At 46.6% G+C, this 24,477-nt stretch overlaps 1 pseudogene; it reads right to left on the reverse strand.

The window, feature by feature from the left end:
* Nucleotides 1-22,444: 22,444 nt before the first annotated feature.
* Nucleotides 22,445-23,893, reverse strand: LOC117068311 (annotated as a pseudogene).
* Nucleotides 23,894-24,477: the final 584 nt, after the last annotated feature.

Genomic DNA, 24,477 nt, shown 5'->3' on the forward strand with positions numbered 1-24,477 from the left:
AACTAGATGTACCATATGACCCAGCCATCCCACTACTGGGTATATACCCAAAGGATTATAAATTACTCTACTACAAAGACACATGCACACGTATGTTTATTGCGGCACTATTCACAATAGCAAAGACTTGGAATCAACCCAAATGTCCATCTGTGACAGACTGGATTAAGAAAATGTGGCACATATACACCATGGAATACTATGCAGCCATCAAAAAGGATGAGTTTGCATCCTTTGTAGGGACATGGATGCAGCTGGAAACCATCATTTTTAGCAAACTATCACAAGAAGAGAAAACCAAACACCGCATGTTCTCACTCACAGGTGGGAACTGAACAATGAGATCACTTGGACTCGGGAAGGGGAACATCACACACTGGGGCCTATCATGGGGAGGGGGGAGGAGGGAGGGATTGCATTGGGGAGTTATACATGATATAAACGTCATGCACATGTACCCTAGAACTTAAAGTATAATAAAAAAAAAAAACAAAAAAACAAAAAAACAAAAAAAAAAGAGCCAGATGGGGCGGGGGGGCGGAATAAAGAGATTTCAAAGCCAACAAGAAAAGTGGTTTTGCAAGTGGATGCTCTGGTTCTCCATGTCTCTGGTTTATTGGCTGGACTGAGCTCCCTGTGTAGTTTTATTCTCTGATCGCTGCCGTCACCCGTGTTCTGTCTTCCCTGTCCCTTCTTGGGTTGCACGGACTGCCAATCACACTGGAGCATCAGGGAGTCCAGGCCAGTGTGGCCCAGTGGAAAGCCCCACCTCGCCTCTGGGTCAACGTGAAGGAGGGAGGGCACAGGGAAAAGGTCTCTCTCCTAATAGCTTCCTGTTGGGGACCCCCTTGCCTCTTGTGGCCTGTGCCATCTCTCAGGCCATCCCCAACTGGCCACCAGGGATTTCTGTGTCATTAGGGCCAGATGGTGACTCTGGCATGGGGTGCAGGTCCTTTGGGGGATCCTTGGAGGCCTCTTTACCCTGCATTCTCACAGCTGACTCTCTGTGCCCTCTTTTTCTCCCATAGCTCCCCTTCCTGCCTGTTTTCCTCTGGGCCTCCTTCCCTGGTCAGCAGCCCTCTTTGCTGGCCGAGCAGCAAGATGTCTCTCCCCCATGATGCCCCCTTGGCTCCTGGAAACCTCCCACTCCCTTGCTAACCCAGTTGTTGGGGTGTGGGCTGTTCCACATGTCCTCTCTGCCTGCCCATATTTTTTCATACTTCATTCACAGTTCTTCTTCCCAAAAAGAGAGGCACGAGAGCAGGGGAGCCCAGGCAGAGCCCCCACTGGAGAACATGGTGCTGGACTCTCCTAAATGCAGCCCTGCTTTCTGAGATTTCACTTGGAACCCCCTGCATTTGGCTTGAATTGGGGAAGTGAAAGTCCTTCTCCCTTCCCAGGGGAGGGAAAAGTCTTAGTACTGCCTGCCTTCTCCTCAGGCTGGGACACTTAGCTCCAAAGACCTCCCCCAACTCCCCACCTGCTTATTTAAAGGGGGCCCAGGGGAGGTAGAAGAGCTGGTCTGGCTGCCCCTTAATTAGTCCTGAGGTGCCCCCCCCACCATCTTGGTGGTTATCTTGAGAAAGGAGTTCAATGCCCTTTTGTCCTCTGCCCTGGGTCCCATTGCACTTAACAACCCTTGGCATCTGCACTTCAGTGCATCCTCTATAACCTGAAGACTCCAGAAAGGAGGAAGGGCTAAGAGTATGGGATAAGCTACCCCCAAATTATTGGTGCCTCCTCTGTACCAACTTTGTAACAGGTGTTTGTCTCCATGGACCCACTGGATGCTCTGTGAGCTCCATGAAGGTCCCATTTTCCCAGGACCAGGCCTGGATCCTGGTACATTATATATACTCAAGAAACATCTGTTGAGAGAGTGACTGTGGTGGCTTTTGTGGTTGTCCTAGGGTTTACAATATACATATTTAATTTGTCAGAGTCTACCTTCAAATAATATCGTACTACTTTACATGTAGTATAAGAACCTTACAACAATATACTCTCCATTCCTCTCTCTCATCCACCACGCTACTCTTATTATGCATTTTATTTTTACATTTGCTACAAACACACAGTACTTTGCTACTGTTTTGCTTTAGATGGTCAAATATTTTTTAGAATAACTAAAAATATGAAAAAACAAAATTTATATTTATCTTCTTTTGTGCCATTTCTAGCATATCTTATTTCTTTGCATAGATACAAGTTTCTTTCTGGCATCATACTCCTTCTGCCTGGAGAACATCCTTTAACACATCTTGTAGTGCAGGTCTACTGGTAATTAATGCCCTGATTTTGTTTGACTGAAGAAATCTCACACTTCTTCCTCACTTTTGAGAGATATTTCCACTGGGTATAGAATTTTAGGTTGACAGTTGTTTGCTTTCAGCACTGTTAAGCGGTCACTCCACTCTCTTTTGCTCTGCATAGTTTCTGATGAGAAGTCGGCTGTAATTCTTATCTTTTCCCCTCTGAATGTAATATGCCTTTTTTCTTTGGCTGCCTTCAAGATTTTCTCTTTATCTTTGGTTTTCAGTAGTTTGAATATGATTGTGTCTAGGGTTGTAGGGTTTTTGTTTGTTTTCTTTTTCTTTTTTGGTCTTGCTTAGTGTTTTCTGAACTTTCTGGATCTGCGGTTTGGTGTCCATCATTAATTTTGAAAAAATTCCCAGCCGTTATCTCTTCAAATATTTCTTCTGCCCTATTCTCTTTCTATTTTACTTATCAGATTCTAATTATGTATGTTAGCTCGTTTGATATTTGACATTCTTTCATAGCTCTTAGATGCTCTGATCTGTTTGTTGGTTCCCCCTGCTCTGCACCTCCCACTGTTTGGATAGTTTTTAACTGACCCATGTTCAAGTCCACTGATTCTGATTCTTTCCTTGGCTGTGTTAAGTCTACTGATGTGCCCATTTAAGATTTTTTTTTTTTTTTTTTTGAGACGGAGTCTCGCTCTGTCGCCCAGGCTGGAGTGCAGTGGCTGGATCTCAGCTTACTGCAAGCTCCGCCTCTCAGGTTTATGCCATTCTCCTGCCTCAGCCTCCCGAGTAGCTGGGACTACAGGCGCCCACCACCTCGCCTGGCTAGTTTTTTGTATTTTTAGTAGAGACGGGGTTTCACCATGTTAGCCAGGATGGTCTCAATCTCCTGACCTCGTGATCCGTCTGTCTCGGCCTCCCAAAGTGCTGGGATTACAGGCTTGAGCCACCGCGCCCAGCAAGATTTTTTTTTTTAAGGGACAAGGTCTTGCTCTGTCACCTAAGGCTGGAGTGCAGTGGTGCGATCATAGCTTACTGAAGCTTCAAACTCCTGGGCTCAAGTGATCCTCCTGCCTCAGTCTCCAGACTGAGGTGAATACCACCATGTCTAGTGAAGTTTTTATTTTTCATTTTTACAGAGACAGGGTCTTGTTGTGTTGCCTATGCTGGCCTTGAACTCTTGGGCTCAACTGATCCTCCTGCCTCAGCCTCCCAAGTAGCTAGGATTACAGGTGTCTCCCAAAGTGCTGGGATTACAGCTGCCAAGCCCAGCCCATCTAAGACACTCTTTATTGCTGATATTGTGCTTTATATTTTTGGCATTTACATTTGATATTTTCTTCTAGTTTCCACCTCTTTGCTGAAATTTCCCATTTGTTCATGCATGTTGTCTATTTTTTCCATTAGAGCCTTTAACATAGTAATCATAGTTATTTAAAAATCCACGTATGATAGTCCCAACATCTGGGCCTTATCTGAGTCTGGTTGTTGATTTCTTTTTTCTTTTTCTTTTTCCTTCCTTCCTTCCTTCCTTCCTTCCTTCCTTCCTTCCTTCCTTCCTTCCTTCCTTCTTTCCTTCCTTTCTTTTTTTTTGACACAGTTTCACTCTTGTTGCCCAGGCTGGAGTGCAATGGTGTGGTCTTGGCTCACTGCAACCTCTGCGTCCCAAGTTCAAGCAATTCTCCTGGGGCGGAGATGAGGTGCCATACAACTGGTAAAAATTCAGCTAAAGTTTTAATAAGTTGCTAAGGCTGAGTATATGGCTGGGATAGAAATATGGATCCACTGGGAGCAGCAGACACATGGGGAATTTGCACCTGCTCACAGGCTCATCTTCATGGACAGCATTGGGTGCTATGAGAAAGACTGGTGGTAGAGTGAGAGACGAGAGAAAGCTTGCATTGTGGTGCAGGCCTCGGGGAGGGGAGTAGCAGCCACTGCTGGAGAAAAACCATAAGACACTGGGAAAGGTTGGCAAATCCTGTCACCCTCAGTGCCCATTGCAGCTGGGAGAAGGGAAAAGAAAATTCCTGTCCCAGTGGGCAAGGAGCAAGTGTAAGAAGGCCCCACCCAGAAGACCCAGAGACACAGTGCCTGCCTAAAACTGAAGCAGTACCAAGACAGCAGAGAACAATCTCCACACAGTATACATGCACACCTTCCAGCCCCAGGCTAGCAAGTATCAAGTAACAAGTAGTAGTCTGCTGCTGGAGAAGGATCAAGAGCACATAGAGAAGCCAGGCATGGCGGCACGTGCCTGCAGTCCCAGCTACTCGGAAGGTTGAGGCATGAAGATCACTTGAGCCCAGGAGTTCAAGACCAGCCTAGGAGACATAGAGATGCAGGATCTCTGAGGTGCAGGATCATAGACAAAGTCTGGAGCTGAGGGTGGAATAAGATCATTGAGGAAAAAACCCCACCTGGTTCTACCTTAAACACAAAAGAATGCTAGAAGAATTTGAAGCCCACAGTGCACTGATGGTAAGCCAGTAACAACAAAGGCCAAACCCAGCTCCATTCTTGTCCCCTACACTTAAGGCCTAGCAAAAGAAAAGGCATGCCCATTTCCAGTTGTAAATACCATTTACCTCATCTCCACCATCCTATGCAAGATATCTGTAAACAAAAAATTAGAAGACATATAAAGAAGCAAGGTAAAATAACATACTGTCAAGAGACAAAGAAATCAACAAACAAGGCCGGGTGCGGTGGCTCATGCCTGTAATCCTAGCAATTTGGGAGGCAGAGGAGGGTGATTTGCCTTAGCCCAGGAGTTCAAGACGAGCCTGGGAAACACGGCAAAGCCCCTCTCTACAAAAAAATACAAAAATTAGCCAGGCATGGTGGTGTGCACCTGTGGTCCTAGCTACTTGGGAGGCTGAGGTGGGAGAATCACCTGAACCCAGGGAGGTCGAAGCTGTAGTGAGCTGTGATTGTGCCACTGTACTCCAGCCTGGGTGACAGAGCAAGACCCTGTCCCAAAAAATAAATAAATAAATAAATAAGAAAAGATACAAAATTGTAGATTATCTGGCCTTTTCTCGTTGTGAGGGTGGATGTGATACTCTTCTCAGCTTTCTCCATCCTAAGAGGAGGCTGGAGAGGAAACTGGGACAGTGTGCAACATGCACACACATTCTTTGAATGCAGTGGAAGTGACTCTGCATAGCTTCTGAGGTTGTGTCATAGAGGGCGAGGCAGCTTCCACTTTGCTCACTGGAGTTCTGAACTACTATGTCAAAGGTTCAATCACTCCGAGATAGCCATGCTGTGAGGAAGCTGATTCTTAGCTGGTGTATTGACACACCTTATCTTGGAGTTCAAATCAGCTCCTCATCAAATTGGGTTTTGTATTTCTGGCCATTAAGAAATCCAGGGAGATCAATAATAATAACAGAGACATTCAGAGAAGCACAGTGCCTCTCTGGAAAAATGAAGGGAGTTTCATCCTACTCAGTCACGGCCCAGACAAAGACAGTTGTGAGCAAATGGAGGTGATGACAGTTTTGTTTAACTGTTCTGGCATATCAAATAGTCATTCCAATTCCCCCACACAACAGGGGAATGCAGAATATCCTAAGATTGCTCAGTGGGGCCCAACTGTCATCACTAGGGCCGCAGCCATCTAGTGCATGATGTGATCATTAACTAGCCTGTGACAGAACAGCTGATGGGTACAAGCTTTGTTTGAGGGCTGGGAGGAAAACCTCAGGGACTTGAAGAAATCCTGGAATCCTTGCTACAAATTACTTGGTCATCTATCTATGAGGTCCTTTGTAAAGTTTCTGTTCTTTTGGTGGATTCAAAGGAGATTGGAGTGAGCTAGAAGATCCCTTCCTCTGATACTGCTTTTGGGTCCAAGGTGTAGCTGGGTGGTTTCATCTCCTGTGATGAATGGCAGTCTGAGTGCTGTGTTGAGAAGGATTCTGAGGTTCTATCCAGGTTCAGCAGGAAAGAACTCTGTGATCAATTCGTGATATATCCCACCAAGGCAGGGAGTGGAAGAGGCATATTTGCTCCATATTTGTAAGCTGTCTTAGGTCGGTTCCAGGGAAGCAGACTCTGAGGTGGGGATTAGCATGCAGGAAGTTTATTGGGGAGTGCATTCAGGAGCATTTGTGAGAGTGAGAAAGCCAGGTTGGGTAACAGAGGCCTCCTCAGTCAATCCTACGGGCTTCTCTGGAGTTGTCTTCCATTGAGGCCAGGCATGAACCAGCCATTGATGCAGCCAACACTCCTGAAAGTTGGGGGGATTAGGTCCTTTTTTGTCTAGGCAATCATGTGCCCAGCTGCAAGGGATGAATGATGGGTGATCCAAATTATTATGACTATTCCATTCCTCCTTGCTAGTGACCAGTCTAGAGGTCGGCGTGTGACCTCATCCCGTCAATGACATTTAAGGGCAAGTATGCTAGGGGCTCCAATAAAGATTCTCCTTCTTGATAAGGGAGACATTAGAAGGAACGCTTTCTCCTCTCCTTTCTTTGTTGGGATGTGAAGCTTGGAGTTTCAGCAGCTATTTTGAGAGCAGGAAGGAGACATTTCCCACACACCATGGAAGTCAGAGTGAAGGGCCTGAGTCTGGGTGACCTCACTGAACCATCGCACCAATCCTGATACCTCTCACCAGCAGCTTCCTTGGCATGTGGAATTAACAAAGCCTCATAATGTAAGCACTTTAGTCAGGCATTCTGCTATTGCAGTGGAACCCTTCCTAACTGAAGCAGTTCCCTTCATAGGAACACAGTTGAAAGAGTACATGGCTGCCTGCATACAAACTGAGTTCTGTGAGCCATGAAATATGGGAATGGCTTGAGGATAGGACATCAGGTCTCCTGGAAACATTTCTTATTTTTGTTTTCCTAGCATAGTTTGCATCAGAGAAATGTACCTTCCACACTCCACATAATCCTGGAGGGCTGTCAATCACAGACCCACAGCCCCAGGCCAACAGGGCAGGCACTGTTACCCAAGCTAAATCAATCAGATGTCATCTCCTGGGAATTCAAACCTTAAATGAAGACACAGGGTGGGGACTTCCATGCTGTCTCTCCCAAGAGCCTTTTGTTGGGTCCTTTTGTACCTTCTTTTTCTTTTCTTTTCTTTTTTTTTTAGACGGAGTCTCACGCTGTCACTAGGCTGGAGTGCAGTAGCGCAATCTCAGCTCACTGCAACCTCCGCCTCCCGGGTTCAAGCAATTCTCCTGCCTTAGCCTCCTGAGTAGCTGGGACTACAGGCATGCACCACCATGCCTGGCTAGTTTTTTGTATTTTTAGTAGAGACGGGATTTCACCTTGTTGGCCAGGATGGTCTCGATCTCCTGACCTTGCGATCTGCCCGCCTTGGCCTCCCAAAGTGCCGGTTGCACCCTCTTTTCTCTCTACAAGTCTAACTCCACACGGCAGGCAGAGTGATTATTTAAATGCAAATCTGATCTTGTCACTCTCTTAAAACTCCTCAGTGGCTCCCCAACGCTTTTGGGATCAAGGCCATCATTCTTCTGGTGGGCTGTGGACAAGTTGATGGACATTCTGTGGGATACATCACAGACAGCTGGAGGCATGGTTTTATAGGTGAGGGATGGCAAGGATGTGAGGGTGTTCAAAGGAGGAGAAGGGACCGTGGAATAAATTGTGATGTCATTCAGGACTACAGGGTAGGCATGAATGGAAGGGATATGTGTTGGGTAATTACTTTGTGCCAGGCACCTGTCAAGTACAAGCACACCTGAGTAGCATGACTCTCCTCATTGTGCAGCGGAAGAACCAACACTCAGATGGGTTAGATAACTTGCCCAAGGTCATACAGCTAGTCAGAGGTAGAACCCAAAATTGAACCCAGATCATTGTCCTCAATTTCAGAGTCTGCTCCCTTATCTACAAGTCCATCCACCGCTTTTGTGACAGACATTGTAATGTGCTCCCCAGGACCCCTTTAGGAATCGCTATGGTTTGAATGTTCACGTCCCCGCCAAAATTTATGTTGAAACTTAATCACCAATGCAACAGTATTAAGAGGTGAGGCCTTTAAGAGGTGGTTAGGCCGTGAGGGGTCTGCCTGCAGGGATGGGATTAGTGCTTTATAAAAAGGCTTGAGGGTGTGTGTTTACCCCATGCATTCCTTCTGCCATGTGAGGACAAGGTGTTTGTCCCCTCTGGAGGATGCAACATTCAAGGCGCCATCTCGGAAGTAGAGAGCAGCCCTCACCAGACACTGCATCTGCTGGCACCTTGATCATGGACTTCTCAGCCTCCAGAACATGAGAAGTATATTTTTGTCTTTTATAAATTACTTAGTCTCAGGTTTTTTGTTCCAGCAGCATAAATGGACTGAGACAGAAATGAAGGATTTATTCCCATGGCTTCTGGGAATGCCGCCAGAAGACAGCCCTCAGCTATTAGCCTTCTTTGGAGATTGTCTCAAGAGAAGAAAACGGTCTCATCCCAAGGTCAGGCCTCCTTCCAGAGGCAGCCTTCATCCAGCAACTGACCAAAGCTGGGGTACAGAGACCTGGTCCAGTTGCCCTAGTTCAGGTCAACTCCAAAGGACCATCCCAACTGGAAAGCCCCTCCCAGAGTCAGCTGAACCTGCAATGAGACACTGCAGCCCCACCGCCCCCTCTGCCCAATCCTGCCTCTGTGCCCTCCCATCCACAGGTGTGAGCCCAACAGCACACCCCGTAAACATCCTGCATACTCATCTCCAAGGTTGCTTCCTGGGGAACCCAGCTTGTGACAGCCCCCAGATTTCTTACCAAGAATTTGTTTCTGCTGTTTCCTGTAACTGAAATGTGGTTCCCCCAGCCTCTCTCTCTCTCTTTTTTTTTTTTTTTGAGATGGAGTCTCACTCTGTCACCAGGCTGGAGTGCAGTGGCATGATCTTGGCTCACTGCAAACTCTGCCTCCCGGGTTCAAGCGATTCTTCTGTTTCAGCCTCCTGAGTAGCTGGGAATACAATATATTGTTGTCTTTTATAAATTACTTAGTCTCAAGTTTTTTGTTCCAGCAGCATAAATGGACTGAGACAGAAATGAAGGCCACCACACCCAGCTAATTTTTTGTATTTTTAGTAGAGATGGGGTTTCACTGTATTAGCCAGGATGGTCTCGATCTCCTGACCTTGTGATCTGCCCGCCTTGGCCTCCCAAAGTGTTGGGATTACAGGCGTGAGTGACTGCACCCAGCGCAGTCTCTCTTTATCAAGATGTTCCTGCTCATTCTCTGAGTGAGAGTGGTGTGAACACAGCTCTGCCACAGTCAGGCTGGTTTCTAGCCACATAAGCCATGACTGTTCCTACTGTAGTGCCTTAGCTTGTGGTATATCCCCAGTCCTCCTGGAATGTTCCTCACCATCCTAACTCTACCACCTTTGCTGGACTCAGAGGAACAAATATATAGGACTGACAATTACAGTTGCTCAGGATGGTCACTGCACAACTCCCAGGGGACACCATTCCCAGTTCAGCAATCAACCTGTCCAGCATCACTTTGCAAATTATGCTACAGGAAGTTGAGAGCCAGGCTTTGGGTCAAAAGGACCCAGATATGAATCCTGGTTCTGCTGCTTATTAGCTATGTAGCTTTAGAGAAGACATTCATTCTTGTTTCCTTGGTGTTTTCATCTGCAAAATGAGGGTACACCATATCGTATTGATCCTTTTGTTTTGTTTTGTTTTGTTTTTTTGAGACAGAGTCTCGCTCTGTCAGCCAGGCTGGAGTGCAGTGGTGCGATCTCGGCTCACTGCAGCCTCTGCCTCCCGGGTTCCAGCGATTCTCCTGCCTCAGCCTCCTGGGTAGCTGGGATTACAGGTGCATACCACCACGCCTGGCTAATTTTTGTATTTTTAGTAGAGACGGAGTTTCACCATGTTGGCCAGGCTGGTCTCGAACTCCTAACCTCAGGTGATCCACCTGCCTTGGTCTCCCAAAGTGCTGAAATTATAGGCATGAGCCACCGCATCCAGCCCATATTGTATTGATTCTAAGATGCACAGTTTTTCACTGTCACATCTCTGAAATTAGGCTATGTCTTACAATTGCTGGTATGCTGTATTTCTAATCAGTAGCATTTTTTCTTTCTTCGTGTTGATAAAATCATGGTGCATATTATAATTAATGCCATGGTAGACTTGCTGAAAGATGGAAAGTATTCTATCTCACAGGAGGATGGATAAGACCAGCATGGGATGCCCAGGGTCTCACCCAGCTTGTATCCCCTCAGTCTACCCTGAGGGTCACCTGAAGCTTCTTTGGAAGTTCTTGTATACCATGTAAATGGGGCAAGTCATTTCCAACCCCTCTTTCTCAGTTTCCTTGTCTATATAAAGGGTACATAATACAGGGTTTTTTTTTTTTTTTTTTTTTTTTTTCTTTTTAAAGAGAGAGTCTTGCTCTGTCACTCAGGCTGGAGTGCAGTGGCACAATCACAGCTCACTGCAGCCTTGAACTCCTGGGCTCAAGCAATCCTCCCACCTCAGCCTCCTGAGTAGCTGAGACTACAGCTAATTAAAAAAACTTTGGTGTGTCTAAATGCTTAGGATGGTCTCGAACTCCTGGGCTCAAGGGAACCTCCCACCTTGACCGCCCAAAGTGCTGGGATTACAGGTGTGAGCCACTGTGCCCAACTCTCATACAGTTTCATAAGGACAAAATGAACTCGGTATGGTGAAGTGGGTGTGCCCTGTGTCAGCCTGCATGCCCCGCCAGGTGCAGCTCTCACAGCCTAGGCTGAGGCCAATGGCAATGGCAATACAGTCTTGTCTGTCTGTCTGTCTGCCGGGCTTTGGTTCATCTCTGGCTGTTGGGAGACTCGAGGTGAGGTAGGAGGTAGCTCCTCATCCCAGGTAGGCAGGAGGACCTGGGTGGCAGTCCTCGCCCTGCCAGCGTGGGTGAGTCTCACCACCTCTCTGAGGCCCAGCTTCTTGTCTGTATTACTGATCTCTTGGGCTTATTGTAGGACTAAAAGATCATGAAGGTAAAGTGCTTGGCACATGGTAGATGCTCAATTGTAAAACAGAACTTCTGCCTGGCCAAAGGAGAAGACTGGCTGGGGGCTGACATGGAGGCATATTGCCCAGTGGCCTACTCCTGAAGATGGTAAAGATAGCGTAAGTGTAAGAGCCCACATGCAGAGCCTGTCCCTACCTGCTGAGACTCCAGGATTAAAAATCTGAAGTACAGCCGGGTATGGTGGCTCACGCCTGTAATCCTAGCACTTTGGGAGGCCGAGGCGGGAGGATCACCTGAGGTCAGGAGTTTGAGACCAGCCTGGCCAACAGGGTGAAACCCCATCTCTACTAAAAATACAAAAAGTAGCCAGGCGAGGTGCAGGCACCTGTAACCCAGCTACTTGGGGGGCTGAGGTAGGAGAATCGTTTGAACCTGGGAGGTGGAGGTTGCATTGGGCCAAGATCGTGCCTTTGCACTCCAGCCTGAGCGACACAGTGAAACTCCATCTCAGAAAAACAAACAACAAACAAACAAACAAACAAACACCTGAAGTACCACAGGCATCTCAGATCGTTCCTGCCTCCAGACTGGAAGGACTCTGTGAAGCAATATTATCAGAAATACACGTCTGTAATCCTGGCACTTTGGGAGGCCGAGGCAAGCGGATTGCTTGAGCTCAAGAGTTCGAGATCAGCCTGGACAGCATGGCAAAATCCTGTTTCTACCAAAAAAAAAAAAAAAAAAAAAATTAGCTGGGCATGGTGGCACACACCTGTAGTCCCAGCTACTTGGGAGGCTGAGGCAGGAGGATTGCTTGAGCCTGGGAGGTAGAGGCTGCAGTGAGCTGAGGTCATGCCACTGCACTCCAGCCTGGGCGACAGTGAATATATACGTATTTGGTCTCTGACTATGGTTCCTGAGATAGAGCTCCTAAGACCTTGGAGTTTCCTGAGCAATAGGGGAGTGAGGAGAATCTTTTGTTCTGATATTTGGTCTTTGACCCCAGTTCCTGAAACAAAGCTCCAAAAACCTTTTTAATTGCCTGAGTAATGGGAGCACGAGGCACAGCTCCTAAATCCCTCAGGATTCCCCAGGTGATAGGAGCGTCTTTTGTTCTTACCAGGTGATTCTTGGTGGGGGGCTCCTGGACAGCCTCAGAATGGGGGTTGGTTGCCAAGGGAACCAACCATGTGATTAGATAGCTGGAACTTTCAGCCCCACCCCCTATATCCAGGAAGGGGAAGGGGGCTGCAGGTTGAGTGGGTAACTTGTGGCCACTGATGTGATCAGTCAAGCCTATGAAATAAAACCTCCATCAAAACCCAAAAGGATTGGGTCCAGGGAGCTTCTAGGTAACAGAACACGTGAAGGTGCCTGGAGGGTGGTGCTCCCGGAAGGCGGGGAAGCTCTGTGCTCCCTCACTCCCACGTGCCTTGCCCTGTTGATTTCTTCACCTGGCTGTTCATCTGTCCTGTGTAATACGCTTTGCAACAAACCTGTAAACATAAGTGCTTCCATGAGTTCTGTGAGCTGTCCCAGCAAGTTAACCTGACTCAAGGAGCGAGCTGTGGGATTCTTAGTTTGCAGCCTATCAGTCAGTGGTGACGACCTATTACTTGCAACTAGCCTCTGAAGTGGGGGCAGAGTTGTGGGACTCTGTGTGATCTGATGCTGTCTTCAGGTAGAGAGCATCAGAATGCATCTGAATTGAATTGAATTAGAGGACACCCAGTTGGTGTCTGCTGGAGAACTGCTTGGTGTGTGGGGAAAACCTCTCACTCACACATCTGGTGTCAGAAGTGTTGTGTTGTGTGGTGTGTGAAAGTTGAAAAAGATTTTTTCCACTTACCTCTTTCTCTCTCTCTCTCTTTTTTTTTTTTTTTTGGAGACAGGGTCTGGCTCTGTCACCCAGGCTGGAGTGCAGTGGCTCGATCTCGGCTCACTGCAGCCTCTATCTCCCAGCCTCCAGCCATCCTCCCACCTCAGTCTCCTGAGTAGCTGGGACTACAGGCACATGCCACCATGCCTGGTTAATTTTTTTTTTGTAAAGACAGGATTTTGCAATGAACTCCTGAGGTCAGGCAATTACCCACCTCAGCCTCCCAAAGTGTTGGGATTACATGTGTGAGCCACTGAACCCGGCCTCCACTTACCTCTTTTTTTTTTTTTGAGACGGAGTCTCGCTCTGTCACCCAGGCTGGAGTGCAATGGTGTGATCTCGGCTCACTGCAAGCTCCGCCTCCCAGGTTCAAGTGATTCTTCTGCCTCAGCCTCCTGAGTAGCTGGGATTACAGGCAAGCACCACTACGCCTAGCTAATTTTTGTATTTTTAGTAGAGATGGGGTTTCACCATGTTGGCCAGGCTGGTCTCGAACTCCTGACCTTGTGATCTGCCCGCCTCGGCCTCCCAAAGTGCTGGGATTAGAGGTGTGAGCCACTAGGCCTGGCCCACTTATCTCTTATAGACCCCAATCCTCCAACCAAGTTTCATCTCTGACCAAAAACTTCTCCTCTACCACCTTGCTGTATGGACCAAGATACCACCATTGTCACTCACGCTTTCCTGGCATCTCAGGCTGGCACATTCCTTATCTATTCTAATCTTCCTTCAGACACTGTTTCTCTCCTATGATACCATTAACTAGGAGTTGTCCACTCCCTACTTGAATGCTCCTAGCCATGAGGATCTCCCTCCCTCCAGAGACAGCCTCCTTCAGCAGAGTCCAGCTGTCTCCTGTGTAGTTCTTCCTTATATTCAGCTCCTGCCTGCCTCTCCCAGGCCCCCACGCTCAGTCCTAGGTCTATCCCTGGGGCCACCCAGAAGTGGTCTGCTCCGCCTACATCCCCATCCCCATAAGGATGAAATGTTCTGTATAGGACAAGGTTTATCCATCATTTCTTTTTTTTTTTTTTTTTTCTAAGACAGAGTCTCACTTTATCGCCCAGGCTGGAGTGCAGTGGTGCAGTCTCGGCTAACTGCAAGCTTCACCTCCTGGGTTCAAGCGATTCTCCTGTCTCAGCCTCCGGAGTAGCTGGGGCTACAGGCACGTGCCACCACACCTCTTATTTTCGTATTTTTAGTAGAGACAGGATTTCACCTTGTTGGCCAGGCTGGTCTCAAACTCCTGACCTCAGGTGATCTGCCCGCCGTGGCCTCCCAAATGACTGGGATTGCAGGTGTGAGCCACCATGGCCGAGCCATCATTTCTTTAAGAAAATAAAACACCTCTCTCTTTAAATATATGCCTTTCTTTTTTTAAGTGGAAAAGTAATCCATGTGCATTGTGGAAAATATGGGAAATTTATGTCAAAGTAGAAAGATTAAAATTACCCATAATTCCAACTCCCAGAAACAACCACTGTTAACTTTTACTTCTGTCTTCCTATTTGTTTTTCCCATAATCGAGTGCATAGTACATAGACAATTTGGTGCTCTGCTTTTTTCCACATGACATTATTACAGGAATATTTCGCTGTACCATTAAAATTTCTTTGCAGACATGATTTTTATTTTTAATGATTATGTAGTACACCATTGTCTAGACAATTTACTGATCGCTCCCAATTGTTAGATATTTGGGTTATATTTAATTTTTAACTATTACGTCACAATGCTGTGGTTAAAAAAAAAGTTGTATATAAAGTATTTTACCACTTTCAAATTATTTCCTTAGACTTATATCCTAGAAGTGTTACCACTAGGCCCAAGGGTTGTAGGTATTTTAAAGATGACATTCTCCCAACTTTTTTGTCTTTAACAGCTTTAATGGGATGATAAATACAGCTTGGGAAACATATTGTGTGACGAGATGTCACACCAATAGCCAGACTGTAAAAATGTGCACAACATCCTTTTCTAAAGTTTATCATTTGTTTTCAATTTTATAAAGATGTCTTACTGTACTGGTCATTTACAAATCTTATCATTCACACACCAGCAGTACAGATCCCAGGGATAGCACCTAGGACTGAGGTGCTCTAAGGAGGACAGAGGCAAAGGCATGGCATTCTGCTGAGAAAAAAAATTGTAAGAGCAATTTATTATTTTATTTTATTATTAAAAAATTTTTAAATTATTATTAAATTTTTTTTTTTTCATGACAGAGTCTCACTCTGTGGCCCAGGCTAGAGTGCAGTGGCTCCATCACAGCTTACTACAGCCTCCACTTTGGGGGCTCAAGCGATTCTCCTACTTCAGCCTCCTGAACAGCTAGGACTACAGGCGTGTGCCCCTATGCCTGGCTAATTTGTTTTAGTTTTTGTAGAGATAGGGTCTCACTATGTCGACCAGGCTGCTCTTAAACTCCTGGCCTCCCAAAGTGCTGGGGTTACAGACGTGAGCTACGATGCCCAGCCCAATTCATTACTTTAAAACCAATTTTTACTCATGCTAAAATCATATGAGTGTCCATTATATGTACTTTTTCCAACATTGAATACTGTTTTTCAATATCTGCTAATTTGATAGGTAAAGATGAATACATTTTTCATTTTCTTCAAATGTTTTAAATTTTAATAATATGGAATACTTTAATATTTATTGGTCATTTGTATTTCTTCTTGTGCAAACTGCCAAGGTCACTTGTCTCTTTATCTGCTAGGGATCTTACTAGGTGTTATACTTGTTGATTTGTAAGAACTCTCTATATATTAAGGATGTTTTGGAAACCAACTATTATCTCAACTTGTTTGCCTATATGTTTCATTTGTGAGTTGTTTCTGTAGAGATCATTTAAATTTCGTCTATCAGTCTTTTATTTTGTGATTCTTGTGATTCTTTTTTTTTTTTTTTAAGACAGGATCTCACTCCCATTGCTGAGGCTGGACTGCAGTGGTGCATTCACGGCTCACTGCAGCCTCAACTTCCTGGGCTCGGGTGATTCTCTCACCTCAGCCTCCTGAGTAGCTAGGACTGCAGGTACCTAGCACCACCCCTGGCTGATTTTTTGTATTTTTGGTAGAGACAGGGTTTTGCCATGTTGCCCAGGCTGGTCTTGAACTCCTGGACTCAAGTGATTTGCCTGCCTTGGCCTCCCAAAGTGCTGAGATTACAGGTGTAAGCCACTGCACCCTGCCTTCTCCATTGCTTTGGAATTTAGGAAGTCTTCCCCAACTTGATGAATATCTGTTTCTATTTTCTTCTAGGTTTTAAATGTTTGCTTACATTTAACTGGATTCCATCTGGAGTTTATTTTTGTATACATTTTGAGGGGAGGATCTGTGTGGATCTTCTTTTTTGTTTCCCCAAATAGTAAATCAATTATGCACGAAATAGTTTTGGGTGCTCCCACCAGCCTCATCACCCATGGAAAAAGCTCTCATTCTTTTGTGTCCTTCCTAAAGTGTGGGGAACAGAACAGGAATAAATAATTCTTTTTTTTTTTTTGAGACGGAGTCTCGCTGTGTTGCCCCGGGCTGGAGTGCAGTGGCCGGATCTCAGCTCACTGCAAGTTCCGCCTCCTGGGTTTATGCCATTCTCCTGCCTCAGCCTCCTCAGTAGCTGGGACTACAGGCGCCCACCACCTCACCCAGCTAGTTTTTTGTATTTTTTAGTAGAGACGGGGTTTCACCGTGTTAGCCGGATGGTCTCGATCTCCTGACCTTGTGATCCACCCGTGTCGGCCTCCCAAAGTTCTGGGATTACAGGCTTGAGCCACAGTACCCGGCCCAGGAATAAATAATTTTTAAAAAATTAAATGAAAGTCTAAGCTAGATTCGTTTCAGCCTTCTTATAACAACCCTGAGAAGGAGATTGATTGTCAGTCCCATTTATGGATGAGAAAGCTGAGGCTCAGAGATGTAAAGTAACTTTCCCGAGGTGACACAGCTAGTCTGATCTGGAATTAGAACCTACATTGTTTGACTACTATATCCCAGGGCCTCAGCATTTAGAATTGGTTTCAAGTTGATTTAGCTCTGGGTTCTCTTTACAGAGGAACGATCTGACTTCTCTACTGGGAGAGGAGCATCCAGAGCCCAGCCACTCAGAGAATGGCTTGGGAACCTGAGCCCAGAGGAAACACCTGCCAAACCAGTTGGTGAATTTGTTTTTATTTATTTATTTTTTTTGAGACAGAGTCTGGCTCTGTTGCTTAGGCTGGAGTGCAGTGGTGTGATCTCGGCTTGTTGCAACTTCACCTCCTGGGTTCAAGCGATTCTCCTGCCTCAGCCTCCCAAGTAGCTGGGATGACAGGTGCCCACCACCACGCCTGGCTAATTTTTGTATTTTTAGTAGTGATGGGGTTTCACCACGTTGACCAGGCTAGTCTTGAACTCCTGACCTCAGGTGTTCTGCCCGTCTTGGCCTCCCGAAGTGCTGGGATTACAGGTGTGAGCCACCGCACACAGCCAAATTTGTTTTTCTTTTTTTTTTTTTTTTTTTTTTGAGGCGGAGTCTCACTCTGTCGCCCGGACTGGAGTGCAGTGGCCAGATCTCAGCTCACTGCAAGCTCCGCCTCCCGGGTTTACGCCATTCTCCTGCCTCAGCCTCCGAGTAGCTGGGACTACAGGCACCCGCCACCTCGCCTGGCTAGTTTTTTGTATTTTTAGTAGAGATGGGGTTCACCGTGTTAGCCAGGATGGTCTCGATCTCCTGACCTCGTGATCCGCCCGTCTCGGCCTCCCAAAGTGTTTTTCTTAAGTTAGCAAAATCCTACATTTTCACTGAAAATATTTTGGGTGTTGCAACAATCTTCACATCTCTGGTTTCCTTTAGGATGAATTTGGTTAGGCTGGTTGTTTTGTTTTCTTGTTGCAAGGTACACGTTCCCACTCAGTGGTTAAAACGAAGGGGCTTACTAAGGTCACAGGGTCTTGCTCTGTTGCCCAGGCTGGAGTGCAATGGCGTGATCACAGCTTACTACAGCCTTAGCAATCCTCCCACCTTAGCCTCCTGAGTAGCTAGGACTACCGATGCACACCACCATGGCTGACTAATTTATTTTTTTGTAGCGAGGCAGTCTCATTATTTGCCCAGGCTGGTCTCGAACTCCTGGGCTCTAGAGATCCTCCCGATCCTCCACCTCAGCCTCCCAAAATGTTGGGATTACAGGCATGAGCCACCTCGTGCAGCTGAGAGTCACTCTTTTTGGTGTGTAGTTCTTTTTTTTTTTTTTTTTTTTTGAGACGGAGTCTCGCTCTGTTGCCCAGACTGGAGTGCAATGGCCGGATCTCAGCTCACTGCAAGCTCCGCCTCCCGGTTTACGCCATTCTCCTGCCTCAGCCTCCCGAGTAGCTGGGACTACAGGCACCCGCCACCTCGCCTGGCTAGTTTTTGTATTTTTAGTAGAGATGGGGTTTCACCGTGTTAGCCAGGATGGTCTCGATCTCCTGACCTCGTGATCCGCCCGTCTCGGCCTCCCAAAGTGTTTTTCTTAAGTTAGCAAAATCCTACATTTTCACTGAAAATATTTTGGGTGTTGCAACAATCTTCACATCTCTGGTTTCCTTAGGATGAATTTGGTTAGGCTGGTTTGTTTTGTTTTCTTGTTGCAAGGTACACGTTCCCACTCAGTGGTTAAAACGAAGGGGCTTACTAAGGTCACAGGGTCTTGCTCTGTTGCCCAGGCTGGAGTGCAATGGCGTGATCACAGCTTACTACAGCCTTAAGCAATCCTCCCACCTTAGCCTCCTGAGTAGCTAGGACTACCGATGCACACCACCATGGCTGACTAATTTATTTTTTTGTAGCGAGGCAGTCTCATTATTTTGCCCAGGCTGGTCTCGAACTCCTGGGCTCTAGAGATCCTCCCGATCCTCCCACCTCAGCCTCCCAAAATGTTGGGATACAGGCATGAGCCACCTCGTGCAGCTGAGAGTCACTCTTTTTGGTGTGTAGTTCTTTTTTTTTTTTTTTTTTTTTTTGAGACGGAGTCTCGCTCTGTTGCCCAGACTGGAGTGCAATGGCCGGATCTCAGCTCACTGCAAGCTCCGCCTCCCGGGTTTAGGCCATTCTCCTGCCTCAGCCTCCCGAGTAGCTGGGACTACAGGCCCCCGTCACCTCACCCAGCTAGTTTTTTGTATTTTTTTAGTAGAGACGGGGTTTCACCGTATTAGCCAGGATGGTCTCGATCTCCTGACCTCGTGATCCGCCCAGGTCGGCCTCCCAAAGTGCTGGGATTACAGGCTTGAGCCACCGCGCCCGGCCTGGTGTGTAGTTCTATGAGTTTTGAAAAATGTGTAGAATCAGAAACCACAACCACAGTCAAGATACAGAGCCAGTTCTGTCATGTGGCCAGGGCCCTCTGAAGCCAAACCTTCTCTTCACCCTGATCCCCTGGCAACCACTGATCTGTTCTTCATCACCGTAGTTTTGCCTTTTCCAGAGTGCCATATAAATGAAATCACACAGTATCTTTGGCTTCTTTTAGGTAACACAATATCTTTGAGAGTCAGCCACATTTTTGCTTGTATCCATTGCTTGTCCCTGTGGATGTCTTCAGTAATCAAAATGGAGTCACTTATGTTAACCCCTAACAAAATGGAGCCCATGGGCCATGAAGGAAAGGCTCTCATGCACATATGCCTATGATTGGAATGATTGTAAGGACTCTCTGAAAACCACAACAATTTCAAAAATTTCAGATAAGGCTCTTGCACAAGAACATTTGACTGACAATGGCTGCCTTCGCCAATGAGTGGATGCCAACTATCGCAGCAGGCCCTATAATCAGTCGTCCTTGTTTCAAAGCAGCTTTTGTGAACTTTTCCTTTTGTCTTTAAAACGAAACCCCTCAGTTGCACCTCATATGCCTGTGGTTCACTATAGCATGCATATCCCTCCTCTTATTCCCAAATAAACTGTTTTAGGTAACACAATACATTTGAAGTTTATCCAAGTTTTTGCATGTATCAATTGCTTGTCCTGGAGAACAATTGTTTTGGAGAGCAGGTCTCCTGTTTACTTTAGGTAGACATCGTTTTTTTAATTGCCGAATAGGGTTCCATTGAATAGCTCAACTACAGTTTATCCTTCCTCAATGTCCTTCCTCAATATTTCCAGCTCAACTGGAAATATTTGGGGTTTCCAGTTTTTCATGATTATAATTAAAGCTGATATGAACATTTTAATATTTTTTTTTGGTTCAACATAGGGTTTTGTTTCACTTGAGTAAATGCCAAAGAGGTTTCTGGGTAGTTTGTTAAGTGGATGTTTATCTTTGTAAGGAACTGCCAAAGTGTTTTCCAGAGAAGTTGAACCATTTGGCCTTCCCACAGCAACGTGTGAGAGTTCCTATTGCTTACCATCCTCACCAGCGCTGTACAGTCAGGGTTTGTTTGCTTGTTTGTTTGGGTCTTTTTTCAGACGGACTCATTCTTTCTTTCTTTCTTTCTTTTTTTTTTTTTTTTTGGTTTGAGACAGGGTCTTGCTCTGTCACCCAGGCTGGAGGGCAGTGGTGCAATCTCGGCTCACTGTAACCTCTGCCTCCTGGGTTTAAGCAATTCTCCTGCCTCAGCCTCCTGAGTAGCTGGGATTACAGGTATGTGCCACCATGACTGGCCAATTTCTTTGTATTTTGGTTAGTAGAGATGGGGTTTCACCATGTTGGCCAGGCTGGTCTCAAACTCCTGGCCTCAAGTGATCACCTGCTTTGGCCTCCCAAAGTGCAGAGATTACAGGCATAAGCGACCATGCATGGCCTGGTTCTTTATTTCAAAAAGACACTCATCAGTCTTTAGTATCAAAGCAGTTGCAGTATTGATTTCTCTTTATCCCAATTGTTGTCAAAGAGGCATCAAAGGAGAGTACATTGTAAGCCAATAAGCTGCAGTGTGTACGCCTAACAGACCTCCTAGAAAGTTTACCAAAAAGTGGGGATTAGATAGGGAAAGAAACTTTAAAAGATCAGCAATCTGCCATCCCACAGACTGTAGAGAGCTCTCACAGCCAGAGCGGGTAGCCAGGGTGCCAGAAACCCAAAGAAGCAGAGTTTCAAAATAATACGACATTTAAGAAGTTTTGTACACAAGCTATTCAAGATTTCTCACTGACTGATACAAAGCACAACGAGATGGCACTTTTAGAGATAGCAGCTTCAAACCCAGAAAAGGGTAATGAGATGAGTTTCATGTGGCTAAATCAGTGGCAAAAACATAATCTTCTTTCTTTCTTTCAAGGAGGCAGGAGAGCAATCAAGTGGTCACCTCAATGTAAGGGGCACATTAGCCACTCTGTAAGCGGCTGGGAAGGGGGTGGAGATGGGACAAAAATTTGGTCTCGGAGATCTCACTATCTTAATTTGGTCACTTCTTGTTTTTTTTTTTCCCCCAGATGGAGTCGCGCTCTGTCACCCAGCCTGGAGTGCAGTGGTGCTATCTTGGCTCACTGCAACCTCCGCCTCCCAGGTTCAAGCGATTCCCCTGCCTCAGCCTCCTGAATAGCTGGGACTACAGACGCACACCACCATGTCTGGCTAATTTTTGTATGTTTAGTAGAGACAGAGTTTCACCATGTTGGACAGGCTGGTCTTACACTCCTGACCTCAAGTGATCTGCCTCCCTTGGCCTCCCAAAGTGCTGGGATTGCAGGTGTGAGCCACCGTGCCTGGCTTAATGTGGTCACTTCTAGTGGAAAAAAAAAAAAAAAGTAAAAATAACTTTGTCCAAAGACATCTTAAAGCTGAAAACCTGAACAGCACATTTTTTGTTGCTGTTGTTTTTGGGCTAACTCCTGGAATCACCTTTCTGGTTTGGCTGGTACTTTGTGCAAAGCTATGATTTCTCAGAGTGGAGTCCTTCCCTGGGCTCTGTTTGGTTTTCAGTAAGGCAGGCTCATATCTTTTTCCCTCTTCTCTAGAGGAAGTAATATGCAGTAAGCTAAACAGTCACCTTCCAAAAGGGAGAAAGGGATTAGATAGCTGCTTCAGAGCTGTGGAGCTATTTGGACTGTGTTATCAATGGTTGCTACAAAACAACAAAAAAGGTAATTACAAAATGTGTACAACACAACATGCTTTTAAAAACATTATGTGTTGCACTCACATTCGCTTCAATGTTGTTCCGGAAGGTGCTCAGCCTCTAGCCCAGCTGGAATCTCTGGGAAGAGGCAGAGACAGTTTGGCACAAAAGACACATGGGGGAGGTGGGGGCGGTGAAAGGAGAAAGCAGCCTTCCAGTTAAAGATCAGCTCTCAGTTTAAGAGCAGCTTCGGGCAGGCTGGCCTAGGTGGAGTTGGGGTCAGAGGCAGGAGCAGTGGCAAAGGTGGGACTGGGGTGCTCTGCATATCTCATTCAGTCAACAGGTCTGGTGCGGCCTCCTTTGTGTGCAGAGGTGCTCCTCTTTGGTGCATTTCAGTTTATCTTCCAAGTCATCAATCATCTCTTCCAGCTTGATTACTGATGTCTTGGCAAACTCAGCCCAGGTCTCTGCCTCCTTGCACTTATCAGTAGGAATCTCGGTTGCTTCCTCATTTCTGTCGTCTTTGTGAGTGTCCTTTTCTTCGGCAGCACTCAGCCACTTCAGGTTCTGGTCCATCGATCTGATCTGCTCATCCATCTCTCGGCCACAGAACTCTGCCAGCTCAGCTCGTTCCTCTCTGTGTCCCAAGTTTCCTTCAACAACCACCAACTTATGAGCCGAGCCCCATCTTCATGCTTCCTGCCTGTCTTCTGCAATGTGCTTAGCTTCTTTGAGTTGGATTTCCTGGAGTTCCATCTTTCCTTCATCTTTTTTTTTTTTTTTTTTTGAGACAGTCTCCCTCTGTCACCCAGGCTAGAGTTCAGTGGTGTGATCTCAGCTCACTGCAACCTCCGCCTCCTGGGTTCAAGTGATTCTCCTGCCTCAGCCTCCCGGGTAGCTGGGATTACAGGTGTGTACCACCGCACCCAGCTAATTTTTGTATTTTTAGTAGAGTTTTACCATGTTGGCCAGGCTGGTCTTGAACTCCTGACCTCAGGTGATCCACCCACTTCAGCCTCCCAAAGTGCTAGGAGCCACTGTGTCCAGCCTTTTCTTCATCTTTTAAGGCTCGATTTTTTTTTTTTTTTTTTTTTTTTGAGACGGAGTCTCGCTCTGTCACCCGGGCTGGAGTGCAGTGGCCGGATCTCAGCTCACTGCAAGCTCTGCCTCCCGGGTTTACGCCATTCTCGTGCCTCAGCCTCCCAGGTAGCTGGGACTACAGGCGCCCGCCACCTCACCCGGCTAGTTTTTTGTATTTTTCAGTAGAGACGGTGTTTCACCGTGTTAGCCAGGATGGTCTCGATCTCCTGACCTCGTGATCCACCCGTCTCGGCCTCCCAAAGTGCTGGGATTACAGACTTGAGCCACCGCGCCCGGCTAAGGCTCGATTTTCAATAACCTTCCTACCTCTCCCACTCTCATCGGCAGCTTTTACCACTTCTTCCAGCTTTTGCAGGGCAGTGGCCAGGCGCGCCTGAGCACAGCCCAGCCCCTTTTCAACCAGCTGGATCCTACGGTTCAAGGAGGCCACCTTGGCCTCAGCCTGTTCCGGGCCCGCCTTGCTCCCTCTACTCCCTGCTGGAGGTGCTCAGCTCTCTCCTCTGCATCATCTGCCTGCTGCTGCTGAACCTGGCTCTTACGCTTCACCTCCTCAATGGTGGCGATCCCAGTCACGGTGCCCACCCAGCCCCTGCTTGTGCTCCAGGTCCTGCCTCTCCACTCAGCACTGCAGCCATTTCTCCTACTGTCAATTTTTCCCCCCGTATTCCAATAGGTGTCCTCCATTTTAAAAAATCAGGTCAGTTGGGTCATGCCACTTCTTTGCTTCCACTTTCCAATGACTCATATCATGCTTAGAATAAAACCCGAATCCTTATGTGGCCCGTAGGGTTGACTAGCTCCTGACAGCCCCACTGGCCTCTTCTACTCTCCCAGTCCAGCCATCCTGGTCTCCATGCTGTTGCTCAGACATGCCCAGATGCCCCACCTTGCAGCCAGCGGCCTTGCAGCTTCCTTATCTGGAATGCTCATTCCTCAGGTTTTCCCGTGGGCCACCTCCGGAAAAGGTGGCATCTCAAAGCTATCTCTGCAGAAGGATCTTTGCTGGCTTCTCCATCTAATACCGCTGCTCCCCCACCCCCACCTGCAAGGAACTCCCCATCCTGTGGCATGGTTTTATTTTCTTCATGTCTTTCATCACCATGTGAAATTATCTTAGCTATTTATTATTTTTAAAATTTTTCTTGTCTCATTAAAACATTTGCTTTAATTGAAGTATCATATTAAGTATATAGCTCAATGACTTTTTTTTTTTGAGAGAGAGAGAAAGTTTCGCTCTTGTTGCCCAGGCTGGGCTGCAATGGTGCAAT

The sequence above is a fragment of the Trachypithecus francoisi genome, unplaced genomic scaffold (genome assembly GCF_009764315.1).
Source record: "Trachypithecus francoisi isolate TF-2019V2 unplaced genomic scaffold, Tfra_2.0 Lachesis_group21, whole genome shotgun sequence".
Lineage (NCBI taxonomy): Eukaryota > Metazoa > Chordata > Mammalia > Primates > Cercopithecidae > Trachypithecus > Trachypithecus francoisi.